This window comes from Mesoplodon densirostris, chromosome 10, assembly GCF_025265405.1.
Source record: "Mesoplodon densirostris isolate mMesDen1 chromosome 10, mMesDen1 primary haplotype, whole genome shotgun sequence".
Taxonomy (NCBI): Eukaryota; Metazoa; Chordata; class Mammalia; order Artiodactyla; family Ziphiidae; genus Mesoplodon; species Mesoplodon densirostris.
In genome coordinates, this window is record NC_082670.1 from 55022995 (window position 1) to 55045839 (window position 22845).

Below are 22845 nucleotides of genomic sequence, written 5' to 3' on the forward strand. Positions count from 1 at the left end.
CTATGTAACAACGCATCTTTCTCAAAACTACCAAAAGCTTCTTGGTGATTGTTCTTTGGCCTGTCTTTTGAATCTCTGCTGCTAATTCCCCAAAGTGAATTAGAAGAAAAAGATAGCAAAGAATAGGTTAAAATGCACTTGAAGTGAAGAAAGTTTGTGACTCCTATCATTAATATTGGTATCCTGATTTCTAATTTGTAACATATCTAAACAGTGATATATTATAAATAAAATGACAGTGGCATCCATAGATTGAGGCCAGTTGACAAACATTTCTTACAAGTCCATGACAAGAAGAGTACAGAAAAGGAGAGTAAGCATTTAGAAACTTTTATAGCAATATGACATTATCATGAAATCTTAGTGCATAACTTCATATTTTACAAAAATATCAAATGCACATTGAATTTATTTTAAGCTGTCCATGCATCAGAGGTAGTCTAGGAAGCACCAATCTAGGCTACCTCAGGGCATTTCACATTTCCAAAGGCAAAATTCTTAAGATTTGACACGTGTTATAAGATGATACAACTTTATGCTATTAAGAATTACAGTCAATGTAAAAGAATTGACTATATCACATGTATCAGGATGTGAGCTAGAAATACCTCAACATGATATTAATTTGGAAGCAGTATATATGAAAAGTATTGAATATTAAGTGAGTAAATTAAAAAATATATCTTACTCATATGTCAATAAAACTGGAAGAAAAAATATATCTTACTCAGGCATAAAAATATTAAATGTTGAGTGAAGTTCTTAAAAAAAATATAACAAATAGATAAGGAAATATCTGACTATACATGTTGGTTTATTTGTTGCTTTTCGATTTTCTGTGATTCTCAGGAGAAAAAATGTGAAATTCTTCAGTCTTACAATATTTTTCCTTTTGATGATTTTAAGCTGCCTCTCTGTAGTGTTTGCTACATGAAGTATCTACTATTTAAAACCCATGGCTAGAGAGTTCAGGGGTTGAGCATTTTGGTTCCTTAAAATATATTGAGGTTATATAGAAAAGGAAGTCTGAACAAAAAGAGAAATATTTTTGTAGCAGGATCAGGTTCCTTTTATGACTCACTCAGTTTTGGGAGGATGCTGGGAAAGGAGAAAGGCCCGTCAGACTGACACTTGGATGATCTGGAAAATCCCAAAGTAGGGCCCCTGGTTAATCACGAGCCAGCAGTGAAGTTGTACCTCAATTTGGTTAGTTTCCATGTGTGACGTTCCCTTGAGAACCGGCTGCATTATGATCCAATTGGAGACATATGGTTTTGTTGAGAAAAGAGTTAGCAGTTTTCATCTCAGAATGTCAGCTGCCCTTGCATTTTAAGAGAAATACTTTTTTTTTTCTTTTAGCATAAAGGACATTTTAAGACACTCTGCGCAGACCCATCACTGAGTAAAGGAATTGCATTGTTAAAGGATTTTCCCCTTATTCATCTTATTTTAATCCAACAGATGGCTACTTATATAGAAGGCATTCAAACTAGATGTGAATTACATGGTTATAGAAAAAATTCAAGAATGAACAAAATAGGTGGAAATTATTGTTGATTGAAGTTTTTTTTATTTATTTTTATTATTTTTTTTATTAGTTTCTGCTTTATAACAAAGTGAATCAGTCATACATATACATCTGTTCCCACATCCCTTCCCTCATGCATCTCCCTCCCTCCCACCCTCCCCATCCCACCCCTCCAGGCGGTCACAAAGCACCGATCTGATCTCCCTGTGCTCTGCGGCTGCTTCCCACTATCTATCTACCTTACGTTTGGTAGTGTATATATGTCCATGCCTCTCTTTCGCTTTGTCACAGCTTACCCTTCCCCCTCCCCATATCCTCAAGTCCATTCTCAAGTAGGTCTGTGTCTTTATTCCCATTTTACCGCTAGGTTCTTCATGACATTTTTTTTTTAATTCCATATATATGTGTTAGCATACGGTATTTGTCTTTCTCTTTCTGACTTACTTCACTCTGTATGACAGACTCTAGGTCTATCCACCTCATTACAAATAGCTCACTTTCGTTTCTTTTTATAGCTTGAGTAATATTCCATTGTATATATGTGCCACATCTTCTTTATCCATTCATCCGATGATGGACACTTAGGTTGTTTCCAGCTCCAGTCTATTGTGAATAGAGCTGCAATGAACATTTTGGTACATGTCTCTTTTTGAATTATGGTTTTCTCAGGGTATATGCCTCGTAGTGGGATTGCTGGATCATATGGTAGTTCTATTTGTAGTTTTTTAAGGAACCTCCATACTGTTCTCTATAGTGGCTGTACCAATTCACATTCCCACCAGCAGTGCAAGAGTGTTCCCTTTTCTCCACACCCTCTCCAGCATTTATTGTTTCTAGATTTCTTGATGATGGCCATTCTGACTGGTGTGAGATGATATCTCATTGTAGTTTTGATTTGCATTTCTCTAATGATTAATGATGTTGAGCATTCTTTCATGTGTTTGTTGGCAGTCTGTATATCTTCTTTGGAGAAATGCCTATTTAAGTCTTCTGCCCATTTTTGGATTGGGTTGTTGGTTTTTTTGCTATTGAGCTGCATGAGCTGTTTATAAATTTTGGAGATTAATCCTTTGTCAGTTGCTTCATTTGCAAATATTTTCTCCCATTCTGAGGGTTGTCTTTTGGTCTTGTTTATGGTTTCCTTTGCTGTGCAAAAGCTTTGAAGTTTCATTAGGTCCCATTTGTTTATCTTTGTTTTTATTTCCATTTCTCTAGGAGGTGGGTCCAAAAGGATCTTGCTGTGATTTATGTCATAGAGTGTTCTGCCTGTGTTTTCCTCTAAGAGTTTGATAGTTTCTGGCCTTACATTTAAGTTTTAATACAGGTCTCAGTTTTTTATGATTCTTCCTTTTTGGAAAAAGACAGTGAAATCCTTCTTGACCTGATTGATTTGAAATTGTTTTAGGTTAACCCATAGAACATACAGCTGACTAATAGAATTTAATGCTAAAGACAAAGTCACTACAAGTCCCCCAAAGATCTGAGCATCCTTCCTTGAATAAGCAGGCTGTGATATTAACCTATCTAATATCATAGCTACAACCCAATGAAAACATTGTGAATAGCAAGAACTTAGTTATGGGTTTCTCTCTCACTTTTATCATGTGGGACCATGAGAGGCAGAATAATTATGCTCAGTTAAAAACTCTTAAGAGATACAACTTTATGCTTCTGAGATTAGCCTTCAACATAATAGAATTAAATATACAATATCGATCATCATCAGTACTTGAATTTGCTTATATATGCTTACTTTGGAAGTCAAATAGAGTTTAATAAAGGCTTCAAATGCTAACAGAAGACATATAATTTTTTAGTGAAGTATAGTGGATTTACAGTGTTATATTAGTTCAGGTATACAGCAAAGTGATTCAGTTATAGATATTCTTTTACATATATATATATATATTCATACATATTTATATTCTTTTTCAGATTCTTTTTCCTTATAGGTTATTACAAAATATTGAGTATTGTTCCCTGTGTTATACAGCAGGTCCTTGTTGGTTATCTATTTTATATATAGATAAAAACATATAGATATAGCATATAGTGTGTATATGTTAATCTAACTCCTAATTTATCCCTCCCCCTTCCCCTTTGGTAACCATAAGTTTGTTTTCTATGTCTGTGAGTCTGTTTCTGTTTTGTAAATAAGTTCATTTACATCATTTTTTTTAGATTCTGCATATAAATGATATCATATTATATTTGTCTTTCTCTCTCTGGCTTACTTCACTTAGTATGATCATCTCTAGGTCCATCCATGTTGCTGCAAATGGCATTATTTCATCCCTTTTTATGGCTGAGTAGTATTCCATTGTATATACGTACCACATTCTTCTTTATCCATTCATCTTTCAATGGATATTTAGGTTGTATCTGGAGAAAAACATAATTTGAAAAGACACATGCACCCCAACATTCATTGCAGCACTGTTTACAATAGCCAGGACATGGAAGCAACCTAAAGATACATAATTTTTGATATTTAAGTTTGATGTGGAGTAAAATGACATAATGCAAGAGGCTGGTATTTTGGAAATCACTGCAGTAAAATGACTGCTGGGTTCATTTACTCCATCATGACAGGGATAATTAAATTTGCGTGCATGCTGTTTGCCTTTCTTGGTCCTCATTGCTTATTTCTTGTAGATGGTTGAAGTCTTATTTTCAGAAACTCATATCTTAATCCTATTTTCTGTTCCATCTTGAGGCATGTGAGTGAGATGTCACAGTGAGCCCTGATACCTAGTGATTTCTTTGATATTTTCAAAAGAAATGATGAATTCCTCACTTTTTAGATACTAAGATAGCTTTAGAGAGATGGTCCTTGCTTGTGGGTATTAATTAAAATCATCTATAATTGATTTGACCACTTGCAATTAAAATAGAACTTTAAAAATTGTAAAAACCTCAGTGTTTCACTTTATCAAGATTTGGCATTTTGAACTCAGAAATTTGTGGGTTTTTAGAACAGCACATGGATGGTTTCAATGCAGTGCTTTAAGGTTGTGTGAACGAGAGGCCCACAAGGATCCAAAAATGACCTAAGATCTTTCAGACCCTAAGACAGCTGTGGAAAAGAGTGAGCCTTGCTTCTAACCTCCCTCTAAGCAAGCAGAGAGAAATCGGTACCATATTCACATCCCTTCCTTCTTCATTAGAGATGACTTGGGGAAATGTGCCATTTTTGTTCTGTCACTCTTGACAGTGATTCCTCTTAAAGTAAATGCAAAGTTCATTATTTTCCTGAGATGATGATCTAGTTTCCAAATCCCATCCTGTGTCATTTCTATAGAAGAACAAGATAAAAATCTACATCAACCCAAAACTTTGACATTGATCAGGCTTTCTCTCTCTGAGTTCCTCATATTTGTTCATAACAGATTTTATTTTAATGAATACATCATGGATCATTAATGCCTATTACAGCCTCCCAGAACTAGCTCTGTTCACTTTGAATTATAGCGTTGTCCCCAGATTTTGGCTACCTGGATCACTGAAGCTAGACATACATCAAAGAAAATCTAATTATTTGAATTCTGGTATGTGAGATACAGGAAATTAACTAAGACCATGTGGCCGTGTTGCTACCAGCAGGTGGGAAGCAGCGACCAAAGACATGTTAAATAGCGTCAGTCATGTCATTGCTCTGCAGAAAGGGATCATCCGGTATTTTCTCCCTCCCCTAGAGGGAAAAGAAAACACGTTCCATAAATGTCGCATGTCGTACATATTGATCTTGATGTTTTCTGGACAAAATGAAGCATCATTAGTTGCTTGCTTGCCTGACCCCAGACATTTCTTTGTTCCAAAACAAATTGCACAGCAACTTGTGCAGCCCCAAAGCGTTCCATTTTAAAACCTCTAGCAGAAAGGGTAAGTTCCCGGGCACTTAGGGATCTGTAGGGCGTGAACTAGAAAAGCTCACGTTCAAAGAGCCCGGGAGCACCACGTGGAAAGGCTTCGGCATCTAAGAACATGTATTGACGAGCAGAACATTCAGACTGGTTTGATGAAAAAGAAATCACGTTTTGCTCTTAAACTAGGCTTTTGCCTGTAAGCACATGTTCCTATCAGTGGAGCAGTCTTTTCAGAAGACAATGGAATAACCCACTTTTAGTATGATTTTATTGCTCTTTGGATAATTATATCTAATACCAGTTGAACTCCAAAAAGTAGGGAAGGGTTGAGAGAGACCTCACCCTATTTGGGGATCTTTTCAATTTTAGCAAATCTTCTGATCAGCAGAAATTTGGACAGATACTTACATGACAGAGGAATCATGTTTTCCTAATCAGTAAAGTAAAACTGTGTGCCTTCTTGATCCTTTTTTTTTTTTTAAGTCATTTTTGGCTGCATTGGGTCTTTGTTGCTGCGCGTGGGCTCTAGGTGCATGGGCTTCAGTAGTTGTGGCTCACAGGATGTAGAGAGCAGGCTCAGTAGTTGTGCTGCATGGGCTTGGTTGCTCTGCAGCATGTGGGATCTTCCCAGACCAGGGCTCAAACCTGTGTCCCCTGCACTGACAGGCGGATTCTTAACCACTGCGCCACCAGGGAAGTCCCTGATCCTTTGATATATAATTTTATGATTGTATGTTTATGTAAATAAAAAATGTGTAGGATTTTGGATGTGTATGTGTATTTAGGGGAGCATTCAAGGAAAAATATTTACAGTCTGATAATTTTTTAAAGAAAATAGAAAAAATTAATGTTGTTTGCATAAATTTCAAACTTCCCTCAGAGTAAAGTATCAACAATGTACTAAAATGAAATTTAGATTACAATTCTGAATATTTGAGCAACAGACACATTTTTATCAGGGAAAATGTTGTCAACTCTCACAAGCAGTGTTTCCTCAGTGGTACCAGTCTGATAAGTCACAAATGCAACTATAGTTGAGTAAAAGGCAGCAAATAGAAAAGTATTATTGTGTACAGTTTAGTAAAAATATATCTCTGATTCTACTCATGAGAAGCACGGCCTAACTCTGAGTTTTTCCTCTTTGTGAAACTAAAGCGTCATTTGCATAATAAACTTTGCGAACACCTTGATCCCCAACTGGGCATTGCCTTAGATTTCTCGTTAATAAGAGGATTTTTGCAACACTTAGGAGGTACTTTCTGTTGAGCTCTTCATCTTTAATGTTAGTGATGCTTTCTAGATTATTTCTATCTACCAAACACATAGTTGGTTGCTTCATGATGAAACACTGCTGGAGTATTATTAGTGAACTTCACAGAGCAAACTGACCACTTCATAGCCAATAGTCTTAGAGGCTGTGAAGTCTATGTTCTTGGCCAATCATTTCTCAGCCTTTCTATGGAGCCATACCTGATATGGTGAAGGTAGTTTGTGAGTTGGTAACTAATTAGATAGGGAAGAAAGGAGACAGAGATTATTACATTTTGAAATCTGGATAGTGAGAGGCCTGATAGAGAAGGTACAGGGGATCGTCTTCAGGAGATTAAAAATGATTGGAATGGGTTTTGAGTCCTGTGCTATAACCCTCTGCCTGTGATTACAGCTGAGGAAGAGGGGTGCATCCAGGAAGCATCCCACATCAAGCATCCAGCAAATCTCTCTGCTTTTGTAATTCAGGGAAAATCTATAAAATCTAAAAATCTATAAAACCTCACTCAACCTGATATGGGTTTTCTGAAAATTTTGGGGGAGTTATCACTCCCTAGTACAACTCTCAATCAATGGGAAATGAGAGTCAGCAGATTCTAGGATTTTCCCACAGTGGTGACAAGCTCAGTGAGGCACCTTTTATTGGCTTTTCTTTCTTCCCTGACTTTCTTTTCCTTTCCTATTATGTTTCTGCTTCCTGAAATCAGCTCCCAATTAAACTATCTTGTTCCAGGCTCTGATTTGGGGGAACTCAAATTAAGGGGGGTGATCCAGCAATTGTGGTAGAGAATTATGTTTTGATTTAAAACTTCTGGCCATAGAAGAAGAAAGGAGATACAGCTAAAGTAGTGAAGTGAATTTCATTGACCAAATATATTGTTTTCATTACTTTATTTTAAAAATTTATAGCAGCATTTATGAAGCATGTATTAGGGATGATAAAGGTGAATATTAGTGATCCTAGACAGATGGTAGTCAGAGTTTAAATTTAGCAAGAGAGATGTGTAAGACAATGAGGATGAAGTGCCACCGTGACATGGCTGAACTTAGAAAAACTGCAGACATGAAGAGGTAGGTCATTGATGAAAATGGGGAGAGAATGAGGGCCCAGGAAATAGTCATAATGCCAGCAAAGTGAAGGTGAGGGGCGGGCATAGAAAATCGTGACACAGAGAAAAGAATTTGTGAGATTTTGGTCTTGGATAAAGGTAGAGTGGTGGCCAATGATAATGGGTCCAGTGTGGGAACATCTGGAGTTGATGGAAGTGAAATGATCTTTAGTTGAACAACTGGGCCTTCTGATTAGTATGTTGGGAGGGTTTTCAACAAGGTTGTAGATTTCCTCACTAACCTTTACTCTTCCCTTGATCTTCCCTAAAGTTCTAATCTTCATAGGAGAAGGTTAGGGAGGGTAAAGAGTGATTTTTTGTTTATGGATTTGATTCTGAGTTTTCTGAACCAGGGTTTTGTTTAGTTGTTTTATTTGTTTTTATTATTGTTGTTGCTTCAAGTGCTATTGTTTAGCTCAGTGTAGATTCTCAGTAAATGTTCTTTGAAGTTGATGCACAATTCCATGAATTGAATAACCCTCATACTTATATTTGCTTTTAATGGAATTCCTGAGGACGTATGGGAGATGCCCACCTTCTGTGTCATCAACAAACTTGGAGGAAAACATTGAGAGAAATCTTCAAATCTTTTCTTAATTTCTGACAAAAATTCTCTACAACACATTTGTTATCTAAATATACAGAGAGAGAGAGAGAGAGAGAGAGCTACATATTCACAAGAAAAAGAAACTTAATTTGATTGAGAAAGATTCTAGTTGCTTTTTAAAAAGCCTCATTTTCCAGGACTGCTTTCCAAGGTGTTATGCTGGTAATCAAATTGTTATTTCTTTAAAGAACTCATTCTTGAATGGGACAATGATGAATTCTGCTTTCCGACACAGAAGATAATATTGCCTAAGTTGTATTGAAGTAATGTCTAGATCTTAACTTCTTGCCACTGGATCTAGTTAGGCACTATTACTATGCTGTACTTCTTTTTTTTTTTTTCTTTTTTTCCCATAGAAATGTGACTATCTTGAGAATAAACAGAAAAGAGAGTTTCTTGGTCTATGCTTTTATTCCTTTTGGCATAAAGTCACTTCTATCTGCCTATAGGAAGTACTGCATTGGCTTATTATTCCTATTATAATGATATATAATACAATATGTAGTGTTTAATCAATATGATATGGACAATATGTTTTGCTGGCCATATATTTTCTATAATTATGTATGAGCACCAATGAATAGTAGCAGAATTTGTCTAGAGTCTGCACTTGGCTCCAGAATCTGATTTTTTTTAAGCAATCAAAATTTCATGGAACTGAGAAGAGGGATGAAGAGGTTTTCTATACATCTCCAGAATCACGAACCATCTTCATCTATTTTTATGTAAAATAATAACTCCATTCAGGTCTTCAAAAATTGCACTGAAGATTTCACAGTAAAGACTTACAAGGGAATTCCCTGGCAGTCCAGTGGTTAGGACTTTGCACTTAGACTGCAGGGCACCCAGGTTCCATCCCTGGTTGGGGAACTAGAATATCACATGCCACACAGTGCAGCCAAAATAAAAACCTTACAAAATAAATTACAAAGCCTTAATTTTATTCCTAAGATGATGTTGGGCTTTGCCTTCTCTCAGCATTACTAATGAGTAGTTAAACCATGAGTGTCTGTCCGAATGAGTCCTATTAGCAAGCAAAGAGGTTTGAGTAGCTTAAGACCAATTAAGACACAAACCATAGAAACCAAGCTCTGAATAATTAAGTGCTTAGTGCATTTCCACATCTAGAGTTTCATTTAATAGGATTGATTTAAAAATACATTCTAACCAATTTTGGGATAAATGGATAGTAGCCTGAATTAAATTCTCGCCACTCTCTCCTCTCGTAACTATCAAGAAGCCTGCCATGTACACAGCTCAGTATTTATGATCTAATTTTTTAGAATGTAAAGTCTGCAAAGTTTAAGAAAATATTTTAAGAGGAATATAAATGAAAACGCTCATTAAGAGAGCTCTGAACCAGCCATCATTTTTCTTATAACTATTTCCTCTGATTTCTTACCTCTTTAAGCCTATGAATGATGAATCAATTAGTTTATTTATTATTTTAGTCATTTTTCATTACAAAAGAAGAAATCTTTCAAAGGATATTGGCATGTTTTTGATCTTTTTTTTAGAATTCATATATTTCAAAGACATATTTATCCAATTAGATTGTATATTTTTCTAAGAAAAAACTTTAATGTTTATCTTTCCCTTTTCCTCAAACAACTCATAAACTATTTGAATGTAAAGACTGCACCTTGGTGTTCATGTTTCAAGCATCTAACCCAATGCCTATCACAGAAGAATACCAATAATTATTTGTTAAATGAGTCAATATCTACTTGTGATAGGCAGAATCATGCCCCTCCTCTGCCAAAGAACTCTAAGTCCTAATCCCCATTCCCTGTGAATATGGCAAAGGAATTAAGGTTGCAGATGGAATTAAGGTTGCTAATAAACTGACCTGAAGGTAGGGAAATTATTCTGAGTGGACCCAGTGTAATTTGAGTGGGCCCAGTGTAATCACAGGGGTCCTTAAAAGTGGAGGAGGGGCAGGACAGGAGCTCAGAGGGATGCAGTAGAAGGATTTGAGCCACCACTGCTGGCCTAAAGATGAAGCAATGTGGGCAGCTAGCCTCTGGAATATGAAAAAAGCAAGAAATTGGATTCTCCCCTAAAACCTCCAGGAAGGAACTCAGCCCTATTGACACCATGATTTTATCCCAGTGGAATGTGTGTCAAACTTCTGACCTACAGTAGTATAAAGTAGTGAATTTGTATTATTATATACCCCCATGTTTTTTGTTAATTTGTTATAGCAGTAACATAAAACTAATAGAATAGTATAGAACTCATTTCAACTGAATATCATCCAAACTGTTTCTAAATTACATTATAAACAGCCTCTGGAGAAATTTCTTAGTTTCTCATACTTTTAACTTTCTTTGTATTATTTGGTGGCTTGTATGTTAAACAGGAAAAACTATCTTGTTAATTATTTTGACTTTAGAGTTTCTTTATACCTTCTCATAAAGATATATTAGAATGGAAGACTGTTAAACATCCGAAAAGAGAGTCTTTAGAGATGGGTGATAAGGTATCAGAGAACATTTTCATTTTTTATTGAAGTATAGTTGATTTGCAATGTTGTGCTAATTTCTGCTGTACTGGAAAACAACTGAGTTATACACATATATACATTCTTTTTTATATTCTTTTCCATTATGGCTTATCCCAGGAGATTGGATATAGTTCCCTGTGCTATATAGTAGGACCTTGTTGTTTATCCATCCTATGTATAATAATTTGCATCTGCTAACCCCAAACTCCCACTCCATCCCTCCCCTCACCCTCTCCCCCTTGGCACCCACAAGTCTGTCCTCTATATCCACGAGTCTATTGTAGATAGGTTCATTTGTGTCATATTTTAGATTCCACATATAAGTGGTATCATATGGTATTTGTCTTTATCTTTCTGACTTACTTCACTTAGTATGATAATCTCTAGTTACATCTGTGTTGCTGAAAATGGCATTATTTTGTTCTTTTTCGTGGCTGAGTAGTATTCCATCATATATATGTACCACATCTTCTTTGTCCATTCATCTGTCAATGGACATTAAGGTTGTTTCCATGTCTTGGCCATTGTGAATGGTGCTGCTGTGAATATAGGGGTGCAGGTACAGAGAACATTATTTTTGACCTAAAGAAATCAAATATCATTTCAGACCATCTGTTTCCATAAAATGTGCCAGGAAAGGTACACGACTGTAATCTAAATTCATGCAAATGTGTACCTCTTAACTCTCAACCCTAATGTTTGCTTTCAGTAATTGCTGTTATTAAAAAAATCATTAGGGGGCTTCCCTGGTGGCACAGTGGTTGAGAGTCCGCCTGCCGATGCAGGGGACACGGGTTCGTGCCCCGATCCCGGAGGATCCCACATGCCGCGGAGCGGCTGGGCCCGCGAGCCGTGGCCGCGGGGCCTGTGTGTCCGGAGCCTGTGCTCCGCGGCGGGAGGGGCCGCAGCGGTGAGAGGCCCGCGTACAGCAAAAAAAAAAAAAAAAAAAATCATTAGGTTTAGAAGAGCTCAAAGAGGTTATAAAGCTGATATCAGCCTTGTGTTTTAGGTGATTATATCTAAAGCATATATGATGCCCCATTCTGCCTCACTGTCCCATGAAATGAAGAATGCCCTAAAGCTCTGAATAGGTGAGTCCCATAGGAAAGCTTAGTTTTGAGACCTAAGTAGAAGTTCAGGGAGATAATTATCAATATTTATTAAGTGTTAACACGATATACAGTTGGCCCTTGAGCAACCCCCGGGGTTGGGGCACTAACCCTTCTCGCAGTTAAAAATCCTTGTATAACTTATAGTTTGTTCTCTGCATATGTAGTTCCTCCATATCTGCAGTCCTACATCCATGGATTCAATCAACCTCGGATTGTGTAGTACTACAGTATTTCAATTTACTATTGAAAAAATTCCAAGTATAAGTGGACCTGCCCAGTTCAAACCTGTGTTATTCAAGGATCAACTGTATATTCTTATTATTCAAGTGCTTAAATTCGTATTGATTTAAGTGCTTCTTTTTTTTTTTTTTTTTTTTTTTGCGGTATGCGGGCCTCTCACTGTTGTGGCCTCCCCCGTTGCGGAGCACAGGCTCCGGATGCGCAGGCTCAGCGGCCATGGCTCACGGGCCCAGCCGCTCCGCGGCATATGGGATCCTCCCAGACCGGGGCACGAACCCGTATCCCCTGCATCGGCAGGCGGACTCTCAACCACTTGCGCCACCAGGGAGGCCCTAAGTGCTTCTTATTATTCACAGGGTTAAAATACTTTCAGGGAATTTACAAAAATATATTTCTCAGCCAAAGATGTATTACAGTTCTGTAGCAAGATTAGGGGGCTGTAAATAGGGTCATTTTCTCTTGAACTGAGAGTGGGACTTATTTCGGACCGGAAGTTGATCAAATAGTGTACTGTCACTGAAATGTCCTAAAGTAAAAGACTCAACAATTTAAGTTGATTTCTAGCTGTTTGGTGTTAGAGCAGATGTTAGCCCTCCCAGGGTGCTTGCCAGACTTCCATCAGCCAGCACCTACATCTCTCTTTCTAGGTGGGCTGCCCTCAGGCTGGGGGAGCCTGGTTTGCTGATGCACAATGAGAGTTAGAAGTATCTAGGAAGTCCCATCCCCCTGATGGGGGCAGCCCTTAAACAATGATTGACAGGAGTTGAGCTCTCTGCATCCCAGTTCTTTTGCTCCTGATGAGAACACCCTGATGTACTCTATACTATCTCCACAGTTTCCCTGACTTACCTGGACATACACATACTAGACACACTCTAAGTAAGGTAGCAATTGTTGATAGTTATCAGGCTTCTCTGCAAAAAGCAAAGACAGTTTGACTATTGATAAGACCTTTGTAGTGGTGGATAGAATTGCAATCCTGTGTAATGTGAGTGAGTAGGTTACTGGTGGGTAGCACGATTTAGCTGATCCCACTGTGTCTCGATAAAGGTACATCCAAAAGAATCAAAATTATACCAATATAAAAGATAATGGGGTTTTAATACAAGCATTCCTAACAAAGCACAAAAGCATAGAACTCAAATATTTAAACTATTTTTTTATGAGCAATGACTTTAAGATGGTGTGGTGTATTTGAACCAAATGGTGGTCCAGAGACATGTGGGGTCCCTGAGATTCTTTCCCTTTCTGGTGGTCTTCAAGGTCAACATATTTTCATAATACTGGCATATTGTTTACCTTTTTCACTCTGATTCTCTCATGAGCATGGAGTTGAGTTTCCCAGAGGCTACGTGATGTATGATATGGCAACAGATTGAATGCAGAAGCAGATACTAGAATCCAGCTGTCTTCTATTAAGCCCAAAATTACAGAGATTTGCACAAATATAAAACAAGGCCACTCTTGTGTTTATTTATTTTGTTTATGAATTTTTTTAATAAAAGTATATCACTTGTGGTATCATGTGATTTAAAAAAATTTTTTATTGGAGTATAGTTGATTTACAATGTTGTATCAGATTCAGGTGTACAGCAAAGTGAATCAGTTATACATATACCTATATCCACTCTTTTTTTAGATTCTTTTCCCATATAGGCCATTACAGAGTATTGAGTAGAGTTCCCTGTGCTATACAGTAGGTCCTTATTAGTTATCTGTTTTATATAGTAGTGTGTATATGTCAGTCCCAATCTCCCAATTTATCCCTGCCCCCCCTTACCCCCTGTTAACCATAAGTTTGTTTTCTACACCTGTATTTTAAAGTAAATTAATAAGGAAACATCTAAAGTTCTGGGTTTTTTAATGGTAAATATAAATAGATTTAACCTATGTAAGCAAAAGCTCTTTGGAGTCTTTAATAATTGTTAAGAATGTAAAGAGGTCCTGAAGCAAACATAAACAATCAACAAACAAAACTTAACTTTGAATGTCCCTGATATAGAGTGAAACTCAAGATTCAAGTCCTTTCATCTTCTCAGCATTAGAAAAGACTAAGGAAGATAGCCATGATAAAGATGAAGTTTAAAATATCCTCTCATCTTTCTAATCCTATGTGGAAAAACTGGATGTGTTCTGGAATGCTGTTTTAAGTGGAATGATTAAGAAATACCCTTCTATTAAATGAGTTACACTATTACTTTTTGGAAGCAAGCATACAGATTCCTTAATTTATAGTGAGTTCTTTTGTTTTTCAAATGCAGAGGCAATGGTTATGCTTCTAAACATATGCTTCATCATTTTATTAGCAAATAGTATATTGTTTGACCGAGTACATGAATGTTTTGTTGGAACAATGTGCATACACAGGATGTGTGGTGTGCACAGTTGTGGTAATGGAACTGTGTGATATGTGAGTGGCACATGAGTCTGTCAGAACTTAGGGAGAGTTTAAGGATAATATTTAAGAGCCAGAAGGCTAACCACAGATATGAGATAGGAGTTCTGTTATCATCATAAGAACTGCTAATTTCACATAGTGCTTGTCTTCCAGCTGGACTGTACTTTGGAGTTCTACCCACCATGTGGGATGCACCTTACAGACTTCCAGGTTTGCTAGTTGAAGTAAATAATAACAGTAGTTTAATAATAATAAACAATAACACATAACTAATTGAACACTGTATACTTTTATTTTTCACATAATTTTTTTTAATTTTCAGAAATGGTAGTCTCCTGTTCCAGAGTCCCAAAATAATGATTCTTTTAAACTTATTACCTCTTAACCTAATATGAAAGATCTCTAAGGAAAGTAGTTACCTAGTCATCTTTAGTAACTGGTTATCATTTTAACCCAATGAATTCATATAAGAGATAAAAGAATGTAAGATACAATTTCTCCTGTAATTTATTTTGAAAAGACAACTTAATATTTGTTTACATCCTTTGACAGCCACATCACTTTTCTCATCCCAAAGACAAGTGTTTTTCCTTTTTGCTGCATGTATGATGGTAAAGAAAAGTGCAACGTCCACTCGCTTGAGAGCCTCCTGGCTGGCATGCTCTTTTTCCTCTGTGAATTTAATTGGCGGGAGAACATATTCTATAGAGAAAACCATCTTCTCCCTTGGAGACTAATGGATCTCAGTTTAACTTTTGGTTCTGTCTCTTGTTACTTTTGAATATGGGCAAGTTATTTAGTCTCTTGCCAGGCTCGTCAAAGAACCTAATGTTTCCATTAGGTGTTTATAATGCCTTCTTTACCGAAGTGTTGCTAGAATTAACTGAGAGATTTTGTGCAGCTCCACAAAAGCTCTGGCAGGAAATGGTAGATATTCCCATTATAGGTAGCATCTGTTTGCATCATAAGAATCATTTCATCAACATCCACTCCCTAGGCTGGAAATATAATTTCACTTTTGAAATCTATGAACTATAATCATTGATGGACGTTATCCAGTACATGGACTGTATAAGGTATACCTCTCTTAGAGCTAGGTTAAGACCACCCTTCAATTTCCAAACTTTTTCACACATATCTCATTCTAGAATACTGTCCAATTAATTAAGTGTCTCAGCGGGAGCTCAACAGTTCTCTAGGAAGGTTAGAAAGAGTAGCGCACCAGATATATATTTACCTGAAATTTGCTGTGGTGACCCCCAATTCATAAATACTGGTCACACTGCTGATAGAACCAAGACAGTCATGTTAATGCAGAGGGTCATTATTTTAGGTAAAACAACTGTAAAAACACGAATGATCTCAAACCTCTTGTAATCATTTCTCAGCATATCTTTGCACCTCCAGTTCACAGGTCCTAGGATCCCCCTCTACCCTAATTTCCCAAAGAAATCCTGCTCAAAAGTAAATATAACATTTTTCATGTAGATTTTCCTGATTTCCAACTTCTCTGCTCTTAAATTGCACTGCATCCCATTGAATTGTTTTCTCCTATATTGGGTATCCATTTGTGATATAAAGCCTCGTGTGACAATTGCTGTCTACTTGCCTTATCCCACTGGATGGCAGAATTATGCCTTTTTTAATCCTTATATCTCCTCCAATGTCTAGCATTTAAACATAGGAGATGCTTAATATAGATACACTGAATTGAATTTTAAATCATTGAGCCCATTATTCCAGTGTGATTTCTTAATACTGTCTTAATAATACATTCGATCAGTAAATACTTATAAAGTGAATATAGAAGCTATCAACTACGACAATTCCATATAGAAATATTTTGCATAATATGTTCCTTTTTGTAAATTTTAAAACATTTAAATCTCAAAAGCTTTCACTGGATGGAAGTCAGTGTTCAAAAATACAAATATCCTTTTCTTTCTCATAGAGGTTAAATTATCTCTCCATTCTACACCCTACTGTCCATTGCTCCCATCTCCTGATTAAAAAAAGAAAAAAGGAATGGGCTATGAAATATAAAAGAAGCAAAAAGAATATAAAATAAATATGTTAGAACACCAAACATCCTGTTGGTTTTTACAATTAATTCCACAACTAACAACTGACCTACTGTCTTTTACTTACAATCCTTTGAGAACACAGCTGTAGCCCTTTCAAAGGTTTCTCTCTTCCTAAAGTTCCTGCAGGTTCTGTCCTTGTCATGCATAGGGGCCACAGTGCCCCATGCCATCAGCAGAATGGACTCATTAACCTTTCCGTTGATTTGAACTGTCGTTTGAATAAATATTTATACCCTTTTCCCCTGATGGCTTAATGAAGTCCTTTATCAATAGCACGAAGAGCTTCTCCCCTTGACCTTTGTCACCTGTTCGTTCAGAAAATTTTTATCAAGCTGTTTTGTTTACATTGTTAATCCCTTGCTGCCTTAGGTTTGGCCCAGAAACATATTCATTCTGGATTTAGTGGAATTATTTTTCACTCTTTTGGCTTCTGCAAAGAAAATAATTTCTGTCTTTGGGTTTCCTGTTTTAACTTTAGGATATAAACATTTCCAATTTCTGAATATTTGTCTTTCTGTTTCTTGTCTGCCTGTGGAGTATTTCTCTTGATATTCTTTGTATGTGATTACTTCAATTTCACTTTTTGATAACAATATCTCCTACAAGGTACAGTTAGAGGAGGTGTTAGCTAACACTATGGAGGTAATCAAACCAATATATGTGTGTATCAGACACTTTGAACACCTAAGCTACATTTACATGTTACATGTCAATTAAATCTCAATAAAGCTGGGGGAAGAAAAGATAGAGCCAAGAAATGCCTCTGTTTCCCTGTCCCCACGTTCTATCAATGAACACTTCTTTTATGAGGAGAATAAAGGGGGGTTACTATATGCCAAACATTGTGCTTAGTGCATTACGGTTTATTCTATTTTATTCTCAAAGTGCCCTTTGGAAAAAGGCACTGTTCCATTTTGCAGACGAGGAGGCTGAGACTTACAGAATTTATGTAAATTGCTCAGACTCACACATAGTAAGTGGGATGATTGATCCCAGGATTAATTTCTGCCACTACTGGATATGTGACTTGGACAAGTTACTTAACCTCTCTGTGCCTCAATTTTCTCATCAGCAAAATGGAGATAATCATAGTTCCTTTCTGTACTATCATCGTGAGGTGGCTGTGGATTAAATAAGTTAACACCTATATATTGAACTCTTGGAATGTTCCCGGTAAATACTAAGTGCTTTTTAGGTGTAAGTAGCACTTAGTTATACTGTCATAATGTTTTTTCTTGGATGGAAAGGGGAAGTACTATAGGAGAGGAAATCCCATAGCTCTTCCTCTACGTATGTTTACCTTCCATTCCCAAACTTGGAGGACCATGTTTCTTCTTTATTTGCTAAATAAGATGAGTATTAATATTCTGTATTGGGTTAAGTGTTTCATTCCTTTAGTACATTTGCAGCCTTCCTCTTTGAGATTCAGTTGCTCACTTCAATACTTATTCTGGCTTTTAGAGGAGTAGAAATATTTGGCCATCACTTTCAGCAAACCATGTACTTCATTTTTATACTAGTGGTTCTCTTGTTATAAAGGAGAGGTAACCTATTTATAGAAACTTCCTTTGGAGAAACCATCTTTCTTCAAAAACTAAGCTGTAGAATGATTTTTTTCTTTTATTTTTGCTGTTTTGAGTTGTATATAAAGTTTGAGAGCTGGGTCCAGAAGAAAAGGCAGATTGCTAAAAAGCCTCAATTAGAGGAATTACAGACTTGTGTTTTTCTCCTTCTCTATGGTATCCTCTCATTGGATGGACCAAAGAAGCAATGGAAACTGAATGAGACCTGCTAATGCTTTTTATTCCCTGTATTCCAAAGATACTGGAGAAAGTATCTTGCTTTCAGTACCGTTTCCAGGCTGAAAAGTACCACTTAGAAAAGCAATTACTACAGGTACCTAATTCAGAGAACTGACTAGAATTCCTTTTGTGGTTACAAAGGGGCTATGAATCTCAAAGTCATAAAGAATATCTACTGGATTGAAAAAATTTCTAGCAATCCTAGATTAAGGCCAAAAAATCAAAATCTCAATGACATGTTAGAAAATCTGTATAGTTTAATGACTGGAGGCACAAAAAGATGGTACTTTAAAGCCTGGTTTATCGGATGGTAATTCAATGTCCTTTACACTAGTAGACATTTAATATTTTTTCTTTATTTATTAAGCAAATATTTTTAATTTGAGTGTAAAGTAGACCTAGGAATACGTTTCCAGGGTGAGGAATAAACATACAGTGGAAGAAGAGTAATGAAGCGGCCAGAGAACGGGGGTAAAAGGAGGGAATGAGCAATTCCACATGGAGGAGAGATGCCCAGATCAGATCTTGATGAATCCTTTGAATTGAATAGAACTAGTTGGGGCTGGTTTGGTCTGGTTGGGCTTAAACTAGGTACTTGGGTTAAGTTCCATACAGTTAGATTTTTTAGAAACCTGAAGTTGATCAATTTTATTTTTAACTAAGTGCTTCTATATTAAAGATATTAAGCATTTGTCTATCACATTTCTTACAAGTGTTTTTACCTAGTTTACTGTTTAACTTCCATTTTAAAAAAATAGTTTAATTTTTATGTGAAATAAAGTAATCTTCTCCATTATACCTTTTAAAAAAAACTTTGAATGTAAGAGATTTCATTAGCATTCACTTCTGTAGCTTTTACTTTTCCTCTACATTTAACTTGTTAATGTATTTGGTATCAACTAAGTATCTAAATTGATTATTTAATAAGGTATCTCATCAGTACTTAGAAATTAATGCATCCCTTGCACATATTTGATATTACCTTTCCCTGTACTAGGTTAATTACCTGTGATATGTGTGCTTACTTTGCACAAGAGTCACAACAGTACACGTATCTGACATTATACTGTATCTCACAGAGCTAGACCCTCCTCTAGATCTTACTTTCAGATTTTTATTTTTTATTTATTTTTATTTATTCATTTTTTTAAACATCTTTTTTGGAGTATAATTGCTTTACAATGGTGTGTTAGTTTCTGTTTTATAACAAAGTGAATCAGTTATACATATATACATATATCCCCATATCTCCTCTCTTTTGCATCTCCCTCCCACCCTCCCTATCCCACCCCTCTAGGTGGTCACATACTTGAGGACACGGGGAAGGGGAAGGGTAAGCTGGGACGAAGTGAGAGACTGTCATGGACGTATATACACTACCAAATGTAAAATAGATAGCTAGTGGGAAGTAGCCACATAGCACAGGGAGATCAGATTTTTATTTTTTAGTTTTAGCTATTTTGCTTCCAGACCTACTTTAAAATCAGTTTTGTCACACTGTCTCCAAAATGAAAATGACATACATATTTCCTGAAAACTCCCTTACGCTGCCCCTTTGTAGTCAAACCCTCCCTTTCACCTTTAGTCATTGGAAACCACGACTTTGTTTTCCATCCCTATAGTTTTGCCTTTTGGAGAATGTTATATAAATGCAATCATACAGTGTGAAGTCTCCTAAATCTGCCTTCCTTCTCTTAGCCTAAGGATTTAAAGTCCATGCATGCTGTTGAATGATCATTAGTTCACGTCTTGTTATTGCTGTGTAGTATTTCTTTGAATTGTTGTGCCTCATTTTGTTTATTCTTCAGTTGAAAGGCAGATAAGTTTTTTGAAACTAGGTATGACAAAGTACCCATTTTTGATGCCAACTCAGTGTCTTTTTTGCGGGGGGAGGGGGGTACTATTAATTGGGAGTGTATCCTGGATTTTATGTAACACGTGGAGTAATCACTATCTAATCCTTGACTTGTTGTCTCTTACGTAGCTAAATTTTAAAATACTAAGCTGTTTATTTTCCTGGAAAATTTAAAACTTGACTATGATGGATTCTTTTTTCAATGTACATTTGGTTTATGTTATATTTTGAGTTGGTAATATGTACAAATAGTTACGACATTCAAAAGAACTTCACAGTGAAAAATAGTTTCTCTCCCTTTCCTGCAGTGGTCACCCTAGTTTTCTCCCTAGAAGAACCGGTGTCAACATTTCTTGTGTTTCCAGAGGCTGTTCATGAATACCAAACATTTAGATTTTCACTCCAATGGTAGCAAGTAGACACTCTCTTCTAAACCTTGATATTTTTCACTGAACAAGGTACCTTCAGGTTTATTCTTCACAGTGCAAGGAAAACTGTTTCACTATTTTTGATGGTTGTATAGTATCCCGTTTTATTGATACACAGTGCTTTTTATAAAAATGTTCGAAGTTCCTTACTTATGAATATCTAGGTTGTTTTTTTAATCCTTTTCTATTACAAATAGCACAGAAATGAACATTGATATTTGTACCTTTTTCACATAAATGCAACATATCTACAGGAAAAATATGTAAAGTGGACTTGGTAGATAAAGTAATACTTTCTTGCTTATTAGATTTTGATAAATTTTGCCAAATTGCTCCTCTCATAGGTTATCCTGAGCCCCACTCACACCAGTCAGTATAAGAAGTTCTTTCTCCTGACACCTCGGCCAGTATAATGGTTATGAATCTTTTTCTTAGCTAATATAACAGGTGATGTTTTACCATATTGTAGTCTTAAGAGTAATAAAAGAAATGTAAATGAAGGTTGAGCATCTTTGCATGTGTTTAGAGCTTTGATCTTTCCTCTTTTTGAACTCTCTGTTCATATTGTTTGTCCAGTTTTCAGCTGGCCTTCTTCTTATTCATTTGTAGGTACTTTATTACAGTAAAGAAAACTGGTGTTTGTCAGTGACTTATCTTTTGCCTTCATTAAGGGTGGGTTTTTTTTTTCCATTTCAGATTCTTTTAAGATTATACACGCACACACACATACAATGCCCACTCTAAAAATATTAAAATATCATTGTTTTCTCTACTAATGGTATCATTTCATCTTTTAAAATCTAATTGTGAAATCATCTAGAATTGATTTTAGCATAAGTTGCAAAAAGGGAGAAGCGAGCTTTATTTTTCTTTATTTCCTGATAGTCAATTATTCCAACACCACTTATTGAATGATACATTCCTTCCCACTGAATTCAAATGCTACATTTTTCATCTATTCAATTGCCATGTACATTTTTTAATTTCCTTGAAATTTCTATTTTTATTGTTCTGTCAAATCATGTGTTAACTTACAACTTTAATAGCAAGTAATTTCTATGATGTTTTAATACCTGGAAGGGCTATGCCCATCACCACCTTGACAATTTTCTTCTTTTTAATAATATTTCTGATTTTTTTTGACACTAACTTTAGAATTCATTTTATACCTGTTCCCCCCCAAAATATATGGTCATTTTATGACTTGTTCATTTGTGAGACAAACCTATTGTTTTCAAGAGGAGACTTTCAACTTTGAGGGCTAGTTACCAAAGGAAAACTATGACATCACCTGGCAGCCATTCCAAATTATAGCCATGTGTTCCAGAATGGTTTCTTGCTGTGCTAGACGGTGTGACATAAATCACTTCCACCCCATACGCAATGCTAACCATTTTCTGCCTCTTAAAACTCACAATTTTAAAGGCAGAAGGTATTACAATACCTTATAATTCTGCATATTTACAAGTGATTCAGCTAAGAAACACCAGCCATGATGAGATCCTTTTCCATTTTCTTTGACTGTGAACACATTTTTACTGAAATGAATAGCTCTCTTCTACACTAATATTGAGAAAAATATTTCTTGCCCAATATTTCAAATACAGTTAAAAAACCCACTCTGGAAACAGTGGTAGAAGAAAAGCAATATATGAAAGTTAAAACATTGTATCAAAACAAAATATAATTGTGCTGTACAGGTTAGATCTCATATTTAAAGAATGAAAATGCTTGCATTATACCACTTGTTTCTGAAGCATCTTTTGTAAAGTACAGCAGGCCACTAGGAGGACTCCATTACATAGTTTACCTTAGTGTAGATGGGACTTAGGAATGTATTCTGTGGATTTTGGCTCTGTGACTTTCCAAAGAGCATGATTCATTCCTGAGTAATCTGTAACCCATACTTCTTGTATAATCATTAGAAAAGCCTGCCTTGATGATTTTTCATTGAATATCAAAGCTCTCAGAAGTATGCCTCTGGGAATGACCCTACACAGATGGAGGAGCTTCTCCAGAATGACCCAGGTGTTACCCCCGC

At 36.2% G+C, this 22845-nt stretch overlaps 1 protein-coding gene across 9 annotated transcripts in view; it reads left to right on the top strand.

Moving 5' to 3' along the window:
• The window catches only part of RBMS3 (RNA binding motif single stranded interacting protein 3), a 743532-nt gene that overhangs the window by 510837 nt on the left and 209850 nt on the right, over positions 1–22845 (top strand). The window lies entirely within an intron of this gene.